Raw genomic sequence first — 23,935 nt, forward strand, 5'->3', positions numbered from 1 at the left:
ACATGTCAAATGGCTGAAAACATGAGTCCCAGCTGAAAAACTGAGCAAATAGATATAACAATACAAGCATTCCTGCTTATAGGAAATATTTTTTTTGTTTTGTTATAATCATATAAGCAGACACAATAGGTTTCATAATTAGATGTACTAATCAGTGTGCAAACTACTCAATGACTTCAGCCATCTACAACATGTCAAAATCGACCAACTGCTGACAGATGGACTGCAGAAACAGACCGATTCCTACAGAACACTCATTTGCAGCAAGTAAATAGAGGGCTGAGTCACACACTAATGGAAAATTCAGCCAGACGTGTACAGTAATGCAAGACTTTCTTTATTTTAGTAAAGCAAACCCAATCTGCAAACTTTTCCGTCGCAGCATAATACAACTGCATGCACTTTATTGTGTCCTTGAATTATCCACAAACACACACATTCACAATGAAGACCACATGTTAGCAATGGACTAAGTGAAAAGTCTCTAACTTGCTAATGCAAAGACCATACAGCTTCTATAGCACAGTTCTAACCATCTTAGAGCACTCTACACTCTTCCCATGCAACAAGGAGATAAAGCACTTACATCTGTTGCTCTTTCTTACAAGGAGTTTGCAAATCCAAAAGGTTGTAAGAAGATCCCTAGCAGGATATCGACTCAGTGTAGTCCCTTTCTATGGCACAGCGAGGCATTTGTTCATTTAAACTCCGACAAACAGCCTGACACACACCATACTGAGATTCCAAAGAGGCAGCCCTCCCAGATCAGCCTGCCCTGCCTCCTCATTAGAATACAGACAGGAAAAAAAAAAAAGCTAGCTGGGATTCCCACTGGATGCAGATGGCAATGGAGGAAAAGTGTCAGGATTTGGACTCTAGGCACTTCTACCAATAATACAATAACACATACACAATGCACATTGACCCCTTGGCTTCCACTTACAATGTAAGAAACAAAAGCAATCTATTCCAAGTAGTTTTATTTCAGAATCAAAGTGTACTTGTATTCATTTTTTTTAAATAAGTAAAGGTCTTGCAAAAATGCAGGACATGGAAACAAAAAATTATAGTTTTAATGCAACAACGTACGCTGAAGGATCATTCATACTATGGGGTTGATTTACTTAGTTCTGAAATGAAGGGAAGCTCAGACAATTTTATCATCCAATCATGGGCAAGCAAAAAATGCTGTTTTTTTTATTTTCCTTGCATGTCCCCTTCAGATCTACAGCGACTGCACTTGTAGTGCAAAGTGGATTTCACTTTAGTAAATAAACCCCAATGCACGTTATAAATTCGTTATGCGGACTGCTCTATTGTGTCATGCTGTACGTTACATACTCTGGAATTCTGCATTCTGTACAAAAGCTGTATAGTACATACTCCTGACGGCTGCGGCCAGTATAAAACATACAGTGTGCTGTACGTTACATTCTCTGTACCTCTGCAACCTGCATAACATTGCTGGACATTACATACTCCAGATCACTGTATTCTGTATAACATGTTGTGCATGAAGGATGAGCTCCAGCGTGTTCGCATGGTACACATGCAGAGCCCGCCAGGAAGTCTGCATGGCGCTGCGCTAATTACAGGGAGACATTTCCCGATCTCTGCAGCCGAGCATCGGGACAATGTCTCCCTGGCTGTGATTAGCGCATCGCCATGCAGACTTCCTGGCGGGCTCTGCACGTGTACCATGCGAACACGCTGGAGCTCATCCTTATTGTGCATTATAGACCCCTGCACTGTATGTTGTGCCATAGCTCCCAACTGTCTCCGATTTCGAGGGACTGTCCCTGATTTGGGGCAATGTCCCTCTGTCCCCCATTCCTCCTCATTTGTCCCCATTTTGGTCTGATCTATATAGACGTATATAAAATGCACTTTTTATCTATCAAAAAGTGTTTTTCAGCACCAGACCTTTCATCCGATTTCTAAATTGCTGCTGTTGTAAATTCCAAGAGCCAATATAAAGGAATAGTAGTGGTAAAAAAAAAAAAAACAACACTTGTGGGTTTAACTAATCTTGTTTTTTTGTACAATTCTCTTTTAAGGGGGAGTGGCAAGGGGTGTGTCCTTTGCCTGCATACTTTTGCTGATAGGTGTCCCTCATTCCCATGTCAGAAGGTTGGGAGATTTGGTTGTGCTGTACATGACACAATTTTGACTGTTGCACTTTGTACAACTTGTACACTACATACTCCTGACTGTGCCACACTATATGTTGTGATGTACATTGCTGAAAGCTGGTCTCTGTATGCTGTGCTGTACATTATATACTCTAGTGAACTGCACTCTGTATGCTGTGATGTATGCGACATACTCCTGATTACCTGGACAACAGGTGCATGTTGCCCCAAGCAATATATTCAACCCACCTTGTATGCTGTACTTTTTTGTAATATTCCCCAGACTCCATTAGGCCAAGTTCACACTAGCCTACATAGTAAAACTCACTGGGCTAGATTCACATAGATTAGCGGATCTTTAGATCCACGTAATCTATGTGATTTACGATCCGCCGGTGCAATTTACCGAGGCCAGTGCAGTATTCACAAAGCACTTACCTCGAAAATTGCACCGTCGGATCGTAACTCCCCTGGCGGAATTCAAATTCCGCGGCTAGGGGGAGTGTACAATTTAAATCAGGCGCGTTCCTGCGCCGATTTAACTGCGCATGCGCCGCCGGCGAAATTTCCCAGTGCGCATGCTCCAAATGATGTCGCTAGGACGTCATTGTTTTCAGCGGCTACGTAAATTCCGGCCATCCGTATTCCCGATCGACTTGCGCAAACAACGTAAAAATTTGAATCTCGGCGCGGGAACGATGGCCATACTTAACATTAGCTACCCCTCATATAGCAGGGGTAACTATCCGCCGGAAAAAGCCGAACGCAAACGACGTAAAAAAAAGCGACGGGCGGTCTTGAATCGGCGGTTCTCCTCATTTGCATATCCGACGCGTAAAAAAACGCGACGACACCTAGTGGCCGGCGGTAGATTGCAGCCTAAGATACGACTGGTGTAAGTCACTTACACCGGTCGGATCTAAGGGAGATCTATGCGGAACTGATTCTTATGAATCAGTCGCATAGATCCGACCGTCGGATCTCAGAGATACGACGGCGGATCAGGAGATCCGCCGTCGGATCTCTTCATGAATCTGGCCCAATGTTTTACCATGCAGGATAGTGCCAGTGTGTGCTCCAGTAGGGAGCAGTGTGATGTGCGTTTTAGTGCATTGCACTGCTTGTTTTTTTTTTTTTTTTTACTTTATTTAAAGCTTTACTTATTGACACTACATTCACATCGTTGTGCGTTGTACTGTTACACATGCCACCCAGAGTGCTGTTCACAAATATAGACATGCTGCAGTTTTCATCACTGTACACCACACAAGCAATTGTTTTCTATGTGTTCTGTTGGTGAACTGCATTTTTCCAGTGCTAAAAAATGAAGGTCACCACACATGGTGTGAAAAACACTGTTATATATTCATATCAGTAGCAATTTTTCTTTAAATTATGAACTTCTTGTTCAAAAGTATTGTTATTTCACACTGTAATATATGCAACAAATGTCATGTACACTGAGCAACTTTTTTTTTTTATTCCTACTAAGCAATGAGTACCTTTTACCCAAAATAGTGTGATTATGTAATGCTGACATGTTAATCTATGAAGTGTACATTTTAATGACAGCTTCACTTTAACACTAGTCATATTAAGTAAGGATAAGCAAATGTGGCATAAAGGGCAACAATGAAAATGCACAAATCCTTTTTAATTACATGCTTGGAGGATGCCTTAAAGCTGCATAAGAAGTTACTGAACAGTTCCAGTTAACCCATTAAAAGTAGCTTTTGAAAAAAAAAAAGTAAACTGGCCAGATGCTTTTTAACATTGAGAGGATACAATGCAGGAAGGGGGGGGGGGGGGGGTCAGAAAAGCCTCCCATGTTGAGGGATGAAAGGCCTCATCCCCACATCTTGTCCCCAAGGGGGTGTAGGGGTTGTGGGGCAGATTATTGAAATCTGGAAGCCCTACCCCTAATGATACCCCCAAATACCCATTATTACTCATTCCCCCCCAAAAAATGTAAATTATAGACACACACATTGTGATAGCAATCTTTATTACAAGTTAAAAAAAAAACGATGTCCTAAGATGTAAATCCATTGCCAATTGAGGTCATTAAGCATGTTCCAGCATTCAACAATAATAACAAAGACATGTCCTTCTGTTACCCCAACTCCAGACTACCCACCCTGTTGCCCCACCCCCAAACGCCCATCAGCCCAATAATATTTTCCCACACATGGTCACTACTGACCGAAAGTGACAGATCCCTGGCCATCCGCTCTATGTTAACAAACCTGTCGGGGATGCTGGGTGACATCACTGACCAAACATGGTCATGGCCAGATTCTGTCACTGCCGCTGAATGACAGATCCATTGCCGGTTTGTTTGCAAACAGCAGCTGGGTGAATAACTGAGTGCCTATTGTGATTAGTGGGGTTTAGCTATGTTACACAGTCTGGTAGTCTTTGCATTGTCACTAATGACATCTTAACGTTATTAATTAAAGTGTACAAAAACAGATATAAATCAACCCCCCAAAGACATTTTTTTTAACCCTGTATAATTAAAAATAAAATGGAATTGACAAAATTCACAGAAACATGCAATGCAAAGTGTAAATGCATTGCAAAATAATAATAATAATACCATACACAATATTGAATAAACATTTTCACACTGTACTTAGTCATGCATGTATTTGTAAATCTCGACTTTTTAGGTACAAATATTAATAAAATCTACCAAAATAACAGTCAGGGAATTACAGTTATAAGATCATTATTGAATTACATTTTTAGGAAAGTTTAGGACAGTTACATAAGATATGCCAATAGTCCATTTTCCTCATCTGAATGTGTCACAGTGAGAGGGTATCCAGAACTGACAAAAAGATGATAAAATGTGCTTATTACCTTTTATGATTGAGGTCATTAGACAAAGGCAGACCTGCAATTGTCCTTCATGGCTTTCACTAGGAATTAGTGCCTTTGTCTGCAGTAGAAGTATTTATGGTGTGTGTCTCCGTTATCTGCTCTCACCATTTGGGGACTGGATTGTGTCCCATAAGAGGCTGCTGTGTGATCTCTGGCAGGGACAGCTATCTCTATGTTAAACATTCCAACCCTTGTATTGTTTATCAGTATCTAGTCCCTTAAATTCTGCAAATGTTGAAGGACATTGATTGAACAACTTAAGAGAATATAACCCATCTAAATTTTAAATGATTGTATCCACTGCTCTATTTGTTGTGCAGATTGCTCCAAATGAATTCCTGGAGTATGGTCTTCGAATTGTCTTTCTGAATCAACACGCAATAAAGACATGTAGAAAACCTTCTAATACAGTACCAGAGAATTGTTTTTAGGGCTATGGCAAAAAAACAAAGTCTGACATCACTCTAGAGGGCATTTACTTAAACTGGCGCACACAAAATATGATGCAGCTGTACACACTAACCAATCGGCTTCTAGGTTTGAACATGCTGAAGTTAGAAGCAAATTGTTTACTATGCGCAGCTGCACCAGATACTCTGTCCACCAGTTTTAGTAAATCTCTCAACTAGGGTTCTATGAAATCCTTGGGTTCCTCCAAAGGTTGATAGGGGTTCCTTAAGCAAATCCTATCTCCCGATAAGGGGTCACTGACACCAATGATCTTTTTAGATATCTCCAAGGGGAAATTATTTCTGCTGACCACAAATGTAGACAGCATTTTTTCCACAATGACCATCACTATAATGTATCATGAGCTGTAGATATAGTAATTATTAGCAGGAGTTACTTAAGACCAGCAAGTTATTTGAAGGTTTCGAGGGTTCCTCCATGTTCGAAATGGTGCTCCAGAAAATAAACTTTAGCACAATGTAATTCTGACTCCTGTGTCATGTCTGGAGATGGGAAGGCCCGGAAAAAAAACAGGAAAATTGCAAAAGAAAAACAGTTTTTTGTTTTTTTTTGTTTTTTCAAAGCATTTTTCCCTTAAAAACAGAAAAAAAAATTGGTGGAATATGTTCTTTTACAATGATAAATAATATATCTATAACATGGTATTCAAACTATATAAACGTGAATACCCCAATGAAAGATTTGAGACTTTATGTAAAGTTCTCTCAGCTGAAGACAAGCAAACCCTGGAATACAGTTCATGCAACACTGTTCTTCTCAAAGCAGTACTCAAAACAAGAGATATATGCATTTATGCTACTAGGGAGCACTGCAGGGGAAAGGCTCCAGTTTAGTTTGCTAGTGGGCTCCATCTTGTACCTCCTACAGTTGGGTGATTGCTGGGATACAGTAGATGATAATTAAGGCCCGAGAGGACAAAAACTGGCAGGTAAGAGGTTACTGGTACATTTGTCTGATAAATTAGTTTATTAACCTTTAAATGATTCCTATTAATGTTCTCCACCATCACAGTATAAAGTTTACCCATAGTCTGCTCAGTAATTTTTTAATGACGTGAGGTATGTGTTGCGAGGTATATGTTCCGTGAATTCCAGCCCCGGGACCATGTTGCCCCGAGGTTGCATCTCTACCAGTAGGCCCAGTTATGCTGACTGGGGCCTACGAATCAAGAGGGATCCCAAGCTGTCCAACTAAGCAAAGGAAGCTATACTTAATAAACAAAACCAGGGGAGGACCTGCCTTGGAGGAGACCAAGCAGAAGGCTTATGTCTCGTGATAGGCCTGGTGACCTTATTAAGGAGCGATCCACAACTCAAGTTGTCCTATAGTTCGCCGGGTCGGCTTAAAGGCTCTTTAACTGTACGGCTGGAAGTTCGGGTGTTACATTTTGTGGCAGAGGATTCCGGACTGTTCAATTTGCTCTCAATCAGTGTGAGGCAGAGACTGTTATCGAACTGGTTCGTGCTTCATTCCAGGTGCTAGGCCAGATGAGAGGGGTCTATCCGGGTGAGCAATACCCACTCAAGAGAGAGTGGGGAATGACTTTGGAGTATAGAGGTTTCTCCCCAGTGATCTGTACCGTGTACCTGAACCTTCCCCTTCCCCCTCCATCCTTCTCCCTTCTTCACAAGTTTTGAGCAAAAGAATAAAACCTGACAGCTAGAGGTTTTACATCTTGTGTGGACATTGGAGTTCTTTCAGACTTTCTTCCCCTAGACCAGGGGTCTCCACATCCGGCCCGCTAGGACGTTTTGTCTGGCCCGCAGCTACAGTCATCGGACTCACTGCAGGGACGGCTTGCTTTGCCTTCTGACAGGCATTGAGGGAGTGTGCCAACAAAGCCTTCGTTATTACAGTGTAGACCTGCTGCACCTCCCAGTTTCTCCCCCGGAGTTAGTTTCATTTTCGCTGTAACTGCTTGTCTGTGTAAAATGGGTGGGAGCTGAGAAGTACAGTATGTCTGCTCTATTGCCAGCTCTTCAGAAGAAGCACAGAACACGCTGATCTACGGGAAAATTGCAGACAGACAGTGATGGGGAAAATAATGTACTGGGTGTAGTATAGACACACAAGTATAGAGGGGGGGCAAAACTGTGTGTGTGGTGGCTCTGATGGGGATGTAGTTGTGGTGGGGGCTCTGATGGGGATGTAGATGTGATGGTGGCTCTGATGGGGATGTAGATGTGGTGGGGGCTCTGATGGGGGATGTAGAAGTGGTGGGGTCTCTGATGGGGATGTAGAAGTGGTGGGGTCTCTGATGGGGATGTAGAAGTGGTGGGGTCTCTGATGGGGATGTAGAAGTGGTGGGGTCTCTGATGGGGATGTAGAAGTGGTGGGGTCTCTGATGGGGATGTAGAAGTGGTGGGGGCTCTGATGGGGATGTAGAAGTGGTGGGGGCTCTGATGGGGATGTAGAAGTGGTGGGGGCTCTGATGGGGATGTAGAAGTGGTGGGGTCTCTGATGGGGATGTAGAAGTGGTGGGGGCTCTGATGGGGATGTAGATGTGATGGTGGCTCTGATGGGGATGTAGATGTGATGGTGGCTCTGATGGGGATGTAGATGTGATGGTGGCTCTGATGGGGATGTAGATGTGGTGGGGGCTCTGATGGGGATGCAGAAGTGGTGGGGGCTCCGATGGGGATGTAGAAGTGGTGGGGTCTCTGATGGGGATGTAGAAGTGGTGGGGTCTCTGATGGGGATGTAGAAGTGGTGGGGTCTCTGATGGGGATGTAGAAGTGGTGGGGTCTCTGATGGGGATGTAGAAGTGGTGGGGTCTCTGATGGGGATGTAGAAGTGGTGGGGTCTCTGATGGGGATGTAGAAGTGGTGGGGTCTCTGATGGGGATGTAGAAGTGGTGGGGTCTCTGATGGGGATGTAGAAGTGGTGGGGTCTCTGATGGGGATGTAACAAAATGACCTTCAATTAGCAAAACTACATTTTTTTAAAATGTTTCAAAAATCTCCATTATATTTCTGGGGGGAAAAAAAAACAGGGAACATTTTATTTCGTTTTTCCCATAGCTTCAAAATTTCTGTTAATTTTACATCTCTAGTTGTCCAACCACCTTTACCTGTAAAGCCTGGGGTCTCTGGAGAGTTCAATGGAGCTCTGAGTCCTGGTACTGCTCTTGGGTCTGGCAACTAGAAGGTGTGAATCAAAGAACATGGGTTTGGGAGTAGAGGCCAGATTTTGCTGGAAGCCTTGACATATGCTGCATGGGGTGAGAGCTGAGAGATTTACAATGCTGCCGACTATGAAAAGTGTGCCTTGTGTAGGGCAGAGCTGGTTAGATGGTGGGTGCAGAGCAGATGCACATTTGGGTCTAAAAGGTGCGTGGAAGATGGAAGATGGGCAAGATATTTATGGTTTCCTTTGTTGGATTAACACTATTGCTTTGCATTACTGCAATGCACAGGTGTGTATTGCATTGTGATGCCATTAATTTTGAATGACACTTCAACCCATATTTACAGTTTGTAAAAACACACCAGTGCTATAGCATATCAAAACATGGTTGTGAAAACACTTGACATTGTGGTGCACTGCATTCATTGCCTAACATGGTCCTGGGGCTTTTTCAGCCCATTTAAAATGAATTAACAGCTTTATTCCTCCAAGAGGCAAGTACACTTGAGGACCTGTGCCACATCCATTATGTGTAAAGCCACCATCAGTTCTGTTGCCGAGCATTTGAACCTATGTAGCCGAATTATGCTGACAAGCGATGCCCAGGACTCTTATTGCAAATACTGTAAGATAACGGGCTGTAAAAGTAGAAAAATCGCTAGAGCAGGTAAGTATTTTACAAAGCTGTCTTCATTCAATGGGATGAGGGATTACTTTAAGGACAAATATAGGTACAGTTGCAACTCTGTGTGCTTTATCTGTCAGTAAGTGCTTAATCATTAAAGCAGATCTACTAACTACATTTACTTTGGTAAATCAATGTGTAACTAAGGGCCAGATTCACTAAAGAGATACGACGACGTATCTCCTGATACGCCGTCGTATCTCTGAGATACGATTGTCGTATCTATGCGGCTGATTCATAGAATCAGTTACGCATAGATCTCCCTAAGATCCGACAGGTGTAAGTGACTTACACCGTCGGATCTTAGGCTACAATTCTAGGCCGGCCGCTAGGTGGTGAGTCCATTGCGGTCGGCGTAGAATATGCAAATGACTAGTTACGCCGATTCACGAACGTCCGCTTTGCCCGTCGCTCTAAATTTACCTCGTTTCCGTAGCGATATGTCACGTAAAACTAAGGTTGCCCTCTAGGTGGACTAACCAATGTTAAGTATGGCCGCCGTTCCCGCGTCGAATTTTAAAATTTCACGTCGTTTGCGTAAGTCGTGCGTGTATGGCGCTGGACGCCATTTACGTTAATGCCGAAACCAATGGCGTCCTTGCGACGTCATTTAGCGCAATGCACGTCGGGAAATTTTAGGGACGGAGCATGCGCAGTACGTTCGGCGCGGGAACGCGCCTAATTTAAATGGTCCCCGCCCCATTTGAATTAGGCAGGCTTGCGCCAGGCGGATTTACGCTACTCCGCCGCAAGTTTACAGGTAAGTTCTTTGTGAATCAAGCACTTACGCTGTAAACTTGCGGCGGTGTAACGTAAATGGGATACGTTACGCCACCGCAGCGTAACATATTTCTATGTGAATCTGCCATAAGTTTTTTTATCTTTTTTTTTTTTTTCCAATGCTGCTGATCTCCTCTAACCTCTTTGCAGTTACTTCTTCAGCAGCAACTGTATGTCGTCGCCCGAAGCAGACGTTCACAAAAACAGGCTTCGTATCTGTGTGCACCAGGCAGTTCTTGTAGAATTTGCTGGCTCATGTTGTCATCCATTCACTTAAATAATGCCCTTCTCAGATCCATCACCAACAGATCAATTACCCAATTGTCTCATGGCCAACGTACAGTTCTGTATTCCCCCATTGGAGCCTTCCTTACTGTAAGTCACTTGTTTCCCTGAACAGAAAACATCTCTGGTATATGTCATGACAGATGATTTATGAAAGGTATGATCTAGGTTACAAAGTAACTTCTGTAAAATCTTTTTTTTTCCCCCATATGTAATTAAATGCATTTATAGCAGTCCATTTGTATAAACTAGCAGTAATTTATTAATGGTAAATATACAGTACAATTTTACAGCCATCTGGGTGATAATGACGCCCCCAGTATACTGTTAAAAGCATAGGTCAGTTTTTCACAAGCTTATTGGGTAAGACAAGGTAATGTTTAAAGTGGGGTAACACAGAGCAACTAGTCTCCAGTTTATTGCAAATTTCAGCCATTCTGACATTTCAATAAAGCGAAGACAATAATAATAAAGTAAAAAAAGTGCAACAGGGGCCACATGATGAGGTTCCGGCATGAACAAGCCTCAAGACAGACTGTGTCAAGACTGGTAGTACTGGGATTGTACTGGGATTGTGGATTAGAGTTTACACTCCTAATTAGTCCATATTAACATAGAGGTTTATTTAAGACTGAAATCCAGGCATAAAAGGTATGAAGGTTTCACACACTTGAGGGTAAATTTATAGGCATTTATTGGAGATACCAGTTCACAGGTATTAGATAAAACCAACACACCTTGGGAGAAATGCCTTCCTCTTCATCAGGGCTGTAATGTGTGTGTGGGTGGATGCGATCGGAAAGGACCTGGAATAATGAGTTCAATTGGAACAGCAATGCAGCTGAAAATTAGGTCCATAAGTAGCTGCTCGCCTGCAGAGTGGCAAAACGCATTGGAACTACCTGGTACCTGTGAACAGATAACTTCAACAAACTCCTTAAATGTGTAATGAAACTTTAATCCTTCCACAGGTCCATACATCATACAAGCCTGACAGTGGGGGGTTTCACCCACAATCCGGTGGCTGCTGCCATTCAGGTGGAAGCATTTGGGTGTCGGTGCTGCCACCACGTCAGTCCTGGTCCCACAGATGGGCAAGCAGAGCCCAGAATACATGGTGGGTAGAGGGGAGGGAGAAGAGCAAACACACTTTCCTTTCCCCTCACCTTCTTGCTGTGACCCAGAAAGCAATGTGTAGGACGTCCCTTCCGGGTCACCTGTCACTTTCAGCATACCCGGGAAACAATGTATTAGAATGTGATGTGCATTGCAATACATTCAGTTGAGCCCAGAGGAGACATGCAGGGTCTTTTAGGCCCTGCATATCTCATTAAAGAGAACCTGTCACCTAAAAATCATCACATAGGGAAGATTTTGTTCCCAATGTGATGGAAAAAAGGTTACGCAAAAAAATAAAGTTACAACCAAACACATAAAATCCCCCCCACGCATGCTGGAGAGCAATAGTTTTAGTACCAGACCTCCTCAGTTGCACTAAACAAATGACCTATAGGGGGCTTTTGAACCGTCGCCTATAGAAAAAATAGAGTACTGAAGCGTGTTGCCATTTCCGGGGTGCAAACAAATATAAGGTTTGACGTGTTGGGTATCCATTTACTACGTCCCACCTCATCTTTTATATTTTACCAACAATTTGGGATTTTTTTTGCGTTTCTGTGCCCTAAAATTCACTTTGCGGTAATATTGTGTTACATAAAAAAATTGGAACTAAAACCACGTTGTTCTCTACAGTGTCTGCTTTCAGAAAATATATCATGTCTGGGGGATTTGTGTAATCTTCAGGACTAAATTGATTTGTTATACATGAAAGCTAAAAAAAAAAAAACGGTCCTTCTGTAAAAACAAAAAAAAAACAAAAAAAAAAACGGAAGCGAAAAAGTTAAACGTCATGCGCCTCTATACCCATCTAAGCCCAGGTTCACACTGAGCTGAGGGAAGAAGCCGTGCCAGTTGAGCTGAATGCACACAATTTCACTCCCGATTTCGCCCGTGATTTCAGAGACATCGGTTTCTGCACAGATGTCAATGTATATCACAGCCCAAAAAAAATCACAAAAAGTAGTACAGAAAATACTTTTTGAAATGGGTGCAGTGCCGCACATGCAGCGTCGCACCAATTAGGACAGTGCTATTGACCGCAATTGCCACCAATTTGACATGTCAAAATGCTCCAGTGTGAACAAGGGCTTAAAGTTGCTTGTGAAGTGTCTTTCCCATTTCTTTAAGAGAGGCTGCAGCCTGGAAGACCCAATAAGACCTACCCATCAAGCCTCTTGTTGGTACAAGTCCCCAGAAGGATAACTTACTTTGCAGTGTTTCCAATAACACCAGACCATCTGCTGACCCAGCGCCGTCACACATACAAATATTTGATACACAATAAATATGGTTATGATGTTTAGAGCATCCAAAATTCTACTCTGGACCCTTATTGATCAGTTTGAATAAGGTATTATTATCCTGTTAATAACCCTGCACGGCCCAATTATTATTATTATACAGGATTTATATAGCGCCAACAGTTTGTGCAGCGCTTTACAACATGAGGGCAGACAGTATTGTTACAATACAGAAGAAATTAGGGGACCCAATCATCTCAAACTCTGCTTAAACATGGCCCAGTCACTTTCATTAGTAGGGTTATGTGTAGCCGCCCCCAAAGGATAAAATCAACTTTATTCAAGGATCTCCATGATTAAGCCCCAATAGGGAGTGAAACATGTTAAATGGGAGCATCCTGGATGAAGCTTATTTGCTTGTTCAGAACAATAAAGTTAATTTTACCCTTTGGTAGAGGGTGTGAAGTTCCAGAACTTTGCTGAATTGTGTGTGGGAGGAATGGACGTGGGAGAAATGGATGTGGGAGGAATGAGCACCTACAAGCTGGAGTTGAGGATGCCAGAGGTCTTAGAAGTGCTTTTTCTTTGGTGAATGACATATGTCTGGTCATCCTAAAGCCTCGTACACACGATCGGACTTCCATCTGACTTTTCCGTGGATTTTTTTCGATTTTTTTCGAAGGGCGTTGTCCGTGAACTTGTTCTGCAAACACACGGCAAAACATTTTCACCCAACATACAACAAACAACATGTTTTTTCAGCCCTTTACTGCCACCCTTTGGGCAACTTCTGCTATTGTTGTCTGATGTTTAGCATTGGTTCGGAGATTATATATATATATATATATATATATATATATATATATATATATATATATATATATATATATATATATATATATATATATATATATATAGCTATATAGCTATATAAAAATATCAGAGCTATGCGAGTTAAAGCAGAACTCCAGGGAAAAAAAAAATACTTCAATTCAGATCAGATATATGCCCATCATTCAGATGGGCATATAAAAATTACGCTGAATCTTGCTGGCAGAAGCTGGCAATATGATCCTGCATAAAAAGTTTACTATTTAAATGGCAGCATTGAATGAGTTGTGCATGCAGCAGTGTTACATGCGCAGAATAACTAAAATTATAAATCCCTGAAGGGCGCTGACTATACAGTACATTATTATTATTATTACGTTAGCCCTGAGAAGTGGTAACAAACAATAGGGTCCATGTATGCACAAACATTTTTATTTGCACATAGGTGACAGTCCCAGAGGCAGCTGTATCCTTGCCACCCTAACAGGGCAAAGTGACAGCATCTCTGCAAAAGGCCCCCCCCCCCCCCCAAACCTCACCTTACCAACAATCCCTTGCTGCTCCTTCCTCTTTCACAACTGACACCTACTGGTGTCAGCAAGGGAGGGCTGGCAGCCTTAGGGCTGGGGGGCAAGTACAGTAAAGTGGCCCATAGAGCATGGAAAAGTGATGAATCGAGGAAAACAGTCTAAGATTTTTCATGATCACAAGAGTCCGCACAGAGGCCCCCCTTACATCAGAGTCCGCACAGAGGCCCCCCATACATCAGAGTCCTCGTGTCTGTGCAGAGAGAGAAGGGGATGTCAGCGCTGTTGTGCACTGAGGCTGAGCTATGTGTGAGACGAGACATATCTCAGCTCTGCAGCCATCTACCTCGGAGCCGACACAGGCATGGCTGCACAGTGGGAGGTGAGCAGCGGCCGTGACCTGTGTTAACAGCTCCAGCAGGTCTATTCCTGCTCTGCAAAAACAGCATTTGGTAGTGGCGGCCGGTGGCTGTGCATAGTGTCACCAGCCCGGGGGAAGATTTCCACCTTGCCCCCCCTGCCAGCCCTCCCCTGGACCGTGTCAGCAACCCAGGCAGGCAGTATTATCACTCCCCTGGTCATGCTTGGGCCTAAAGATTGGCTGCTAGACCTGAGTACCGGCACAAAGAAGCAGGTAACATGCTCCTCCATACCCAGAAGTGACAGGTAACGTGGATGGTTGTGGTGGACAAAGAAGAAGTGAGGGACCACTAGTGAGTTGAGAGTATAAGAAAAAAATAAACCAGAGGTTTTTTACTCTTTCCCATCCTATTGAAGATAAAAGGTTTTATCTGGATTTCCACTTTAAGGGTTTTTAGGGACCACATAACTGGATTAATATTGTCGTTTTCTTCTATATCTACTCAGAGTTAAATTGGTTTCCTGAACTGTACATACAGTATATTAATTTTACCAACAGATATTTTTACAATAATGTTACAATAAATCATAAGCAGCTGCATTTCCTGGTGTGGCTGGAGCCTTCAAGGGGAACAGCAAAGCAAACCAAACCACATGAAAGGTCAATCTGCAGTAGATGTTTGCTGTCTCAGAGGAAATCCACTGCAGTCCATTGACACAGCCAAGGAAGACAAAAACAAACACCATTCACAGCTCAGTATGACAATATATAATTATTTCTCAATAGAAATAACGCAAGAGGACCAAAAAGGTACCAAAACAAATGATGGATAGGATGTATCAAACAAAATTTACTATGAAAAACTTCAACCTATACTAGGGTTGCCACCTCATCCCTTTAAACTCGAACACATAGTAATTACACAGGTTCTGGGGCTAATTTAATGTCGATAAGGCACCACGTAAGTTTAATTAGCACCTTAATCAGCCACAGAACCTGTGTAATTAATATGTGTTTGGTTTTAAAGGGATGAGGTGGCAACCCTAACCTATACTGAATGTACATGCTTATAAACTGTTCTATCTACCACATGTGTAATTCCATGCAGCCATTAATGTGCAAGTCAAACAGGTTCCAGGCCTCACTTTTCCCTACTACAGTAAAATAAATATAGCTTTGGTCATAGACCTTGCCCAGCCTGTGATTTGATAGTGTAAGAGGTCATCTCTGCTCTTTCCTCCTATATGCAACTTCCATGTTATCAAGCCGCAAACAATACAGAGTCTAACTGCATACATAGCATGTTTTTTTAAATTCAATAAAGCGGCGTTAAACCCAAAAGCAAACATTTATTAAGTTGCAGCTCATCCGTTCCTACATGTGCTGGTTGCATTAGCTTTCTTTTTAGGCTTTTTCACCTGGTAATCCTGCCAGTAAGTGTTTCTCAAAAGAACAAGCTCTCCTGCAGATGTAGCAGTTACAGGGTTGATACTCTGGCAGGGGTACTTACAATGATCAGCTTTTATTTATGTAAAACCTTTATCCCAAAAGGGGGGGGGGGGACTACCGTATGTTGTAATTGCTTATAACATGTTAGCTAGTGTTTATTTATTTTTTCAGGTTAATTGTGTTGCTATATCTCAGGGGTCTCTAAACTTTCTACACAAAGGGCCAGTTTACTGGGGCTGGACGTTCATGTGAGTGGGATAAAATGGTCACCCATCATTGGTGTGAGTGGGAGGAATAATGCCCCATCATTCGTATCAGTGGGAGGAAAAGTACCCCATCATTGTTGTCAATGGGAGGAATAATGCCCAATTGGTGGTGTCAGGGGGAGGAATAGTGACCCATCATTGGTGTTAGTGGGAGGAATAGTGACCCATCATTGGTGTCAGTGGGAGGAATAGCTTCTCGTATCAGTGAGAGGAACAGTGCCACCAGGGCTAGATAAAGGCCAGCAAAGGGGAGGCAGTTTGAAGACCACTGGTATATCTAAAGCTGCTAGTCCATCTAGCATTTCCCCCCCCCCCAGATTCCACATGCTCCTTCAGAGTGGGAGTTGTATTACTGGCCCGATCACCAGGTGAAAACAGAAGGGAAAAAAAACAAATGCAGCGGTTTGCCACCCCCCTTAAAGTGCCACCTGGGACCGAGGTACCATCGGGTCTCATGATAGGGCCGGCCCTGATGCAGCCACCACATCCAATAATTGGGAAGCTGCAATACCTCACACTTTTGGTTTTGGGATTAATATAGCTTTAAAAGGATTTTTTACTATGTGTGAAAATTCTAAATTTTTAAAATATATTAGTATTTAATATTGGAATATAAATCTGCTTATAGACCGATATTACAGTTAGAGAAACACAGTTAAAAATAATTCTTCTTACTTTTAACTTAACATTTATATTGAATAAAAGCATTTATATTTGCCAAGAGTTGAAATGATGATACTGCTCCCAGATAATTGCATCAAGTACAATTTGTGAAACAGCCACCACAAATGTCAAGCACTCCAAGGTATAATTATGACAGAAAGGAAGGAGTAATCACGGAGCAGTGTGTACAATCAGACATCCGCCAAGTGGGGTGCGGAGTTCTGTCCATGATCCACAGAGGTGACATGAACATGTGAGAAAGTCAGGCCTTCAGATGTGGATTGTAATCTCCCTCTCAGAAGAGAAACACATTAAGCACTCTGCCTCCACATAAGGTTTTGTTCTGCAAACATTACGGCTCCCGTCCAATACAGACATGATGTGCTTGGTACGGAAACCAGTAAATTGGTTCCATACATTCAGGAAAAGCATTCGGCCTACTCTGTACAATCCTGTTCATTTACACTGAAGCTGCATTCACTAGGAGAAACATTGCAAATAATTTAGACAAAAAGTCAGCTGCTTTCTGTGCTTAACCCCCATAATCATTATATCCTATTAGCCACTCCAAAGCTATATGATGGGCAAAAGAGATTGAGTGCTGGTAACGCCCGCTGAATTCAACATGCCGTTTAGTTTTTGCTGAGGCCGTGATACACAGCTGATTACAATGTAATCACAGCTAATTATTATCAGGTAAATATGTATTATTACAGTGTTTGTTTTCCATTTCTTTGCACAAAAATTTGCTATAATTCAAAAACAAAACATAAGTATATTGGACTTTCTAAAGACTTTTTTCTGTTACATTTAAAAAAAATGCTTTGTGTACGGGCCAAATCCAGCCAAAACATTTTAAGTAATTGAAAATTAGAAAGAAAAAAGGAAAATCAAATAAAGTAAAATTGTAAGTAGAGTTAATACACGTGACCTGCTGTACTTGCCAAAGTATTTGTAAATCTGTCCAGACACATTTTCCAATTCAGCCAAAGAGATGATGCCACTTTCTTTTTTCCAGTTTAGATGAAAAAGCAGCAGCAGCCCATCCACTAGGGGCGCACGAGCGCCACCCACACGTCCATGCATCCAGCCCCCTGATCTACATACAGGGACACCGAACCATGAATTCCAATGGGGGGGGGGGGTCTGAAGCATATGATTAGAGCCAGAGGCTAATGAAAGAGGGGGGTGGTAGTGGGTGGATTGTTTGCCCCCCCGCCAAAAAAAAGCAATCACTGTGAATAAGGGAATAATTAACCCCCCCCTCCCCCACCTGTGTACGGTTGATGAGGTTTCAGCTAATGTATATCTAAAAAAAAAACAAAAAACAAATTGAACTTTAATTTTAGGCCTGAATCCCATGTCAAATCCATAGAATACTGAACGCTGTCCGTTTTTCAAGGGTAATAGGCAAGCTATTGTAGAAAAAAAAAAAGAAAAGAAGAAGAGGAAGAGGAAGAGGAAACTCAACACTTCCATAGGGAGCCTGTACCAATGCCAAAAAGTAAAATGACAGTGAAGTCCCGTTTCATGCACCTTCCAGAGTAACATAGAAAATAGACAAATGTCAAATTACAGGTTTGAGGGATGCCGTAAAGTGGTTGTAAACTGTTACATATACTTAGTGTATCATCTGAGGCCAGTCAATTCACGGAGATAAAAAAAAATCCTCCTACATACATTGCACCTGTTTATTGAAGTCTTCTCATCTACAGCCATTCAAAGTACCAAATTTATACAGCTTGTCTGAGCTTCCAGAAACAGGGGGTGGGAGCCGAAGTTGTATAGCGTTGTTTTCCAACATACGCCCATCATTTAAATCAAGGCTCTAGAACTATTGCGACATTAGATGTCGAAAAAGCCTTTGATACGGTGTAGTGGACATATATAAATATCGGAGGTGATATGGAGGATGGGCTTTCCACTACGATTTATAGCGTGGATCCTAACAACTGTACACAGACCGCATAGCTAGCCTTTCGGATGAAGAGTCTGGTCTCTGCTCCCTACCAGCTGCAGAGGTACCAGGCAGGGCTGCCCCCTCTCCCCAGCTCTTTTCATTCTTGCAATGGAACCCATAGCAGAAGCCCTCAGAATCTCTCCTGAGGTCTGTGGGTGGGTTGACTGGAGGAGAGAGTGACGTTTTATACCAATGATCTCTTACTATACCTCAATAATGCCGGTCCCTCCCTGCAGGTTGCTCTCTAGGTCATGAATACCTACTCCGCCTTCATGGGTCTGTGGGTCAACTGGCACAAATCACTACTGTTCCCGGTAGATAAGGGGGCGTCCTCCGCTGTCACTCTTCCACTCCAATGGGTGGACAAATATACTTATTTAGGTATAGTGATTTCTAGGCAGAGTAACGATTATATGACACTTAACCTAGATAGGATATTGGCAGACATAAAACCTAAATTGAAGACATGGGGTAACCTCCCTCTTTCTTTGATGGATCGTATAAACCTTTTAAAAATGAAAATCCTCCCAAAATTTACATACCTCTTTAGGAACTCCCCACAAACTTTTTTGTCAAGTGAAGACATTTATTTCTCTCAATCATTTGGGGATCTGAACCACCCAGGTACAAATGCACTACTCTTACCAGGCCAGTTGACAGAGGGGGCCTTGGCCATGCTTGAGTGCTTTAAGTACTTTCTAACACAACTAGTAACTGCCTACTGGTGGATGCAGCCTGATCTTACCAACTCCTCTGTTGTGTTGGCGATGGCAATTGTTAGATCCCTGAAAGCCCCCTCATGGTCTTACCCTTTCCATGCGTACAACACTTCGGGCTTGGAAAGTGGGAATGGCCCAGGAATCTTTCTCCCCCCCCCCCCCCCCCCACTACCCTATCTCCCCATACTCCTCTATGGTTGAATCCCACTCTTCCGCACTTAAATTTCTATCCCTGATCCCCAAGCTTGGGCCAAAAACAAGGTTAAGACACTGGAGCATATTTCAGGAAACTCTGGCTAGCTCCCTTTTCAAACACCAAATTCAATTTACCACCTCATTATTACTTCAGATACATTCAGGTTTCACATGCCTTCAGTTGCCAATTTGTAGGTCAACAAATCTCTTTCGTACTCTGAGTTGAAGGCCGTCTTCTGTGCATCAGGTATGGAAAACCCACCCCTGAGTTATACGGTTACCTGTTAGTGGCGGCCAGTCATGAGCTATCCGCTCTGCGCCAGAAATGCACTGTGGACATTCCTGAACTGGATTATGACTGAGTGGAGATTTGGAATTTTTCCATCTCTCATTTATTTTCAGCCAGAGACAAAATTATTAAATTTTACATTTTACATAAAGCCTATTACACCCCATACTAACTGATTGGTTACCTCACTCCCCCCAACATGCTGGCGCTGCCCGCACCAAGCAGGTGATTTGTTTCACATCTTTTGAACCTGTCCAGCTATAGTACAATATTGGCTAGATATACTAAGTGATTAGTCGCACGACACCGATAACTTTACCTCTTGAACCATGGTATTGGCTGCTTGGCTTAGTGGAACCACTGGCTGTGACGGTGGCCAAGAGGACTCTTAGGCCCTGTACACACGAGAGGATATCCGTTGGAAACGGTCCTCCGGACCGTTTCCAGCGGACATTTCTGCTCCCGATTTTGATCTGATGGGCTGTACACACCATCAGATCAAAATCCCCGCGGAAAACATACGCGGTGACGTGGCCGCGCCATTTCCGCGACGATGACGCGGCGACGTGCGCGACCCTGGAAGGTAAATACTTCCACGCTTGCTTCGAATGACTTCGACGCATGCGAGGGATGGGGATCACTTAGACTTATCCGGAGAGTCTGTACAGACAACCGGATCAGTCCGACGGACAGGTTTCCATCGGATAGATTTCTTAGCATGCTAAGAAATTTTTATCCGCTTGAAAACCGTCGGCTGGAGAAATGTCCGCCGAAAAATGTCCGCTAGGCCGTACACACAACCGGATTTGTCTGCTGGAACTGATCCACGGATAAATCCCAACGGACAGATCCGGTCGTGTGTACGAGGCCTTATAAGTCTACCGTTTTACACCCACAAGGCAATAACAGTCTGCTGGAAGCAAACCTCTCCTCTCACATTGTCCTTCTGGATGAGGTTAATACCAACTTGCCCCTTTACCGTGCCACATATACTAATTAGGGGGTGTCCCCGTAAATTCCAGCAAAATCTGGATACCTCCACGGCCACAGCGGTAGCGGATGATGTACATTAGAGACTCAGGAGTTGCCACAGTGCCCTACATAAGAGTGCAATGATTTGTTACTCATGCTTTACTCCTCTACATGCTATTCGAGCCTTAATATGCCTTTATTGCCCTCATATTCCTCGCTGCCTCTAAATGTACGTTCAGAGGCAGTTGGATGCTTTTTTTAACTGCCCCTGGACTCAATGTTATTCTATGTAACCATGTACACCAGTCTTGTTTATTGCCATTTTTAGGCAGTTGCATTTAACAGTGTTTCTTGGAAAACAAAAAAATGGGTTTAGACGACAAAGATTTCCACGTTTCAGATGCCAAGCACGGAAATCCGAATTTAGCATCGTTTCGTTTATAGTTTTTGGTAGAGTTTTTGCCCATTAAAAAAAATAATTATATTATAATATATATATATTTTTTTTTAAACGCTTCTAAATGCAAATGCGGCTAAACGCGGCATGTAAATGCGGCAAAACTAACGTTTTAAACAAGTTAAATCGTTCAGGAGCAGTTGTAAAAACGTGCTGTGTACATGAAGCCTTAAAGTAACAGTGTTTGATCGCAAAAAAATGGCCTGTTCATTAAGGGGGTAAAACCTTCCGGGGCTGAAGTGGTTAACACAAACAGTTATAACTGGCTGACACAACAACTATTAGCTGTAAAGGTGGAGCAACATGTTGGGAAATCATAAGGCCACATCTTGTAAACCAGAATGAGGTGTGATGCGTTACAATAGGACGTGATTACAGCCAATAGGAATATTCTCCACAAATTGCTTACAGATATTTTTTTTTTTAAATCTGAACAAGCAGGGCACCAAAACTCAATATAATTCAGAATGAATTTTTAGAGAAAAGTCTGGAGGTTAAGGTTTGAAAATCTATTGCAGAAATCCCAACCCTATAATATGTGTACCCCCAGCTGTGCTTTTTCTTTTTAAACAACTTCCTAATAGAACGTTGACATTTTAGGAAATAATAAATCTTTTCCATAAATAATGAGAATTAGAAGTTTAGGATCTTAGTTCCCAGGCCCTACAAGTTGCACTCACATCGCACCCACACTACCACAAGTGTCAAGGGGATAAACAATGCAACTGTAGGCACTTAACAGCTAAGCGTACTGGTCATCCTGCCCACCCCAAGGACCAGATTTGTTCTTTGTCTGTTCCTAGGTTGACATTTCTTCTCCATACAAGTGTGCGTCTCTATTCCCATGCCGATACTAGGAATTTAGTTCCCAGGAATATTTTCTCTGGTAATAGCCAAGACACAGGGACAAGCTGGTCATTATCACTGCATCCGAGGTGTACAAGCTGTGTTCACCAGTTTTGAAGTAAATTAAAACATTTGCAGATATATTCAAAAAAGAGTAAACTCAAGGGAGGAAGCGATCAGACATTTACTAGAGAAGATAAAAGGAAGAAATCTTACTCTGGGTCTCTTATGCTGCCCCAATAGCACCTGCACTGAATTCTAAAACAGGCGCAACATTGTTGCATATACTTATTATTAAAAATAAGCTCAACTAAGGAGAAAGATGCATAAAATGTGCATGCTAACATTTATTGCAGTGAAATTGCTACTGGCCATCTGCAGTGCATACGGAAAGTATTCACATCGCTTCACTTTTTCCACATTTTGCTATGTTACAGCCTTAATTCTGCAAACAATACCCCACGATGACACAGTGAAAGAAGTTTGTTTGAAATCTTTGCAAATTTATTAAAAAAAAAAAATTGTTTGTAGAATTTCGAAGAAAATAATGAATTGAATCCATTTTGGAATAAGGCTGTAACAAAATCTGGAAAAAGTGAAGCGCTTGTGAATAATTTCCGGATTCACTGTATACCTATCAAAACAAGAGCAGCAATAAAAAGTGGCAAGAGATGCAGGGAGATGCTTAAAGCGGAGGTCCACCCTAAAAATAAACTTTATATCAATCGCTTCCCTTTAAATGTAAAAAAAAAAAAAACGACTTGCCTCTAAATGGCTGTTACTAGACAGATTTCCTAATCTGCCTAGTTTCTAGTCCGTGGTGGATGAACTTCCCTTCCTACCTCGCCTGGTCTCCTGGAAAATTAGTGTATTAATTTTCCAGGAGCCTGTGGGTTTTACTCTGCCGAAAAATTGCGTTATTTCCATACAGGAAATAACGCAATTAATGCTTGGAAGGTGATTCGTAGTTTTGTAATCTGTTGGATGCCATTATCTTCGTTGTCATAACAACGGGGTGGGATGTTCCTCTGTCACCGCCAGTTGTCATGGCAACAATGCTACGGGCGCCGTTAGACTGCGCATGCGCAAGATCGAGAGGTGCATGCTGGTTACCCAGTATGCACCTCTCTCGGGAAATCCAGGAAGACAAATGAACTGGACTTCACATGCCCACAGACATCATGGAAACAGCCAGAAGATCGTTGAGAAGATATACAGTAAGTTTTTGCCCAGATTTAGGAACCGATCCTGAAATATTGATAGGTTTGGAAGAAAATTCAGTGTAACAATTTTAAGATTGCAAAAAAAAATTATGGCCAGAGCACCGCTTTAAAATGTGTCATTAGTATTGACCTTTGGCATTAAATTCTTCTAAATTCTTCGTGTGTGTGTGATTTGTGGGAATCCTCTTAAAATGGGAATGGAGAATATCCACTTTTGCCTAACTAAAGAAAAATATTCAGGTTTTCTTAAAAGAAAAAAAAAAGAAAAATACTATAGAAATGGTTTACCTTAGGAATGCAGACATTATTTCATGCAGTGGATCCAGGTTCTGGTGGCTAATGTTTCTGAAAAAAAATTAAATGAAAAAAAAAAAATGATTAATGTGACTTGCAGGACACAGCACAATAAATAAATAAAAATAAGAAATAAAAAAATAAAAGCAAACTTTTCT

At 42.3% G+C, this 23,935-nt stretch overlaps 1 protein-coding gene across 4 annotated transcripts in view; it reads right to left on the bottom strand.

The window, feature by feature from the left end:
* The window catches only part of SORBS1 (sorbin and SH3 domain containing 1), a 469,099-nt gene that overhangs the window by 277,886 nt on the left and 167,278 nt on the right, over window positions 1-23,935 (bottom strand). For 2 of the 4 annotated variants that reach the window (XM_040362222.1, XM_040362223.1), the window contains one exon: window positions 23,772-23,828. The gene's annotated coding sequence lies outside the window, so the exon portion shown is untranslated. Of the gene's footprint in view, window positions 1-586; window positions 771-23,771; window positions 23,829-23,935 lie in introns of those variants that run through there. The other 2 variants (XM_040362225.1, XM_040362224.1) reach the window with 1 other exon arrangement.

The sequence above is a fragment of the Rana temporaria genome, chromosome 8, assembly GCF_905171775.1.
Source record: "Rana temporaria chromosome 8, aRanTem1.1, whole genome shotgun sequence".
Lineage (NCBI taxonomy): Eukaryota > Metazoa > Chordata > Amphibia > Anura > Ranidae > Rana > Rana temporaria.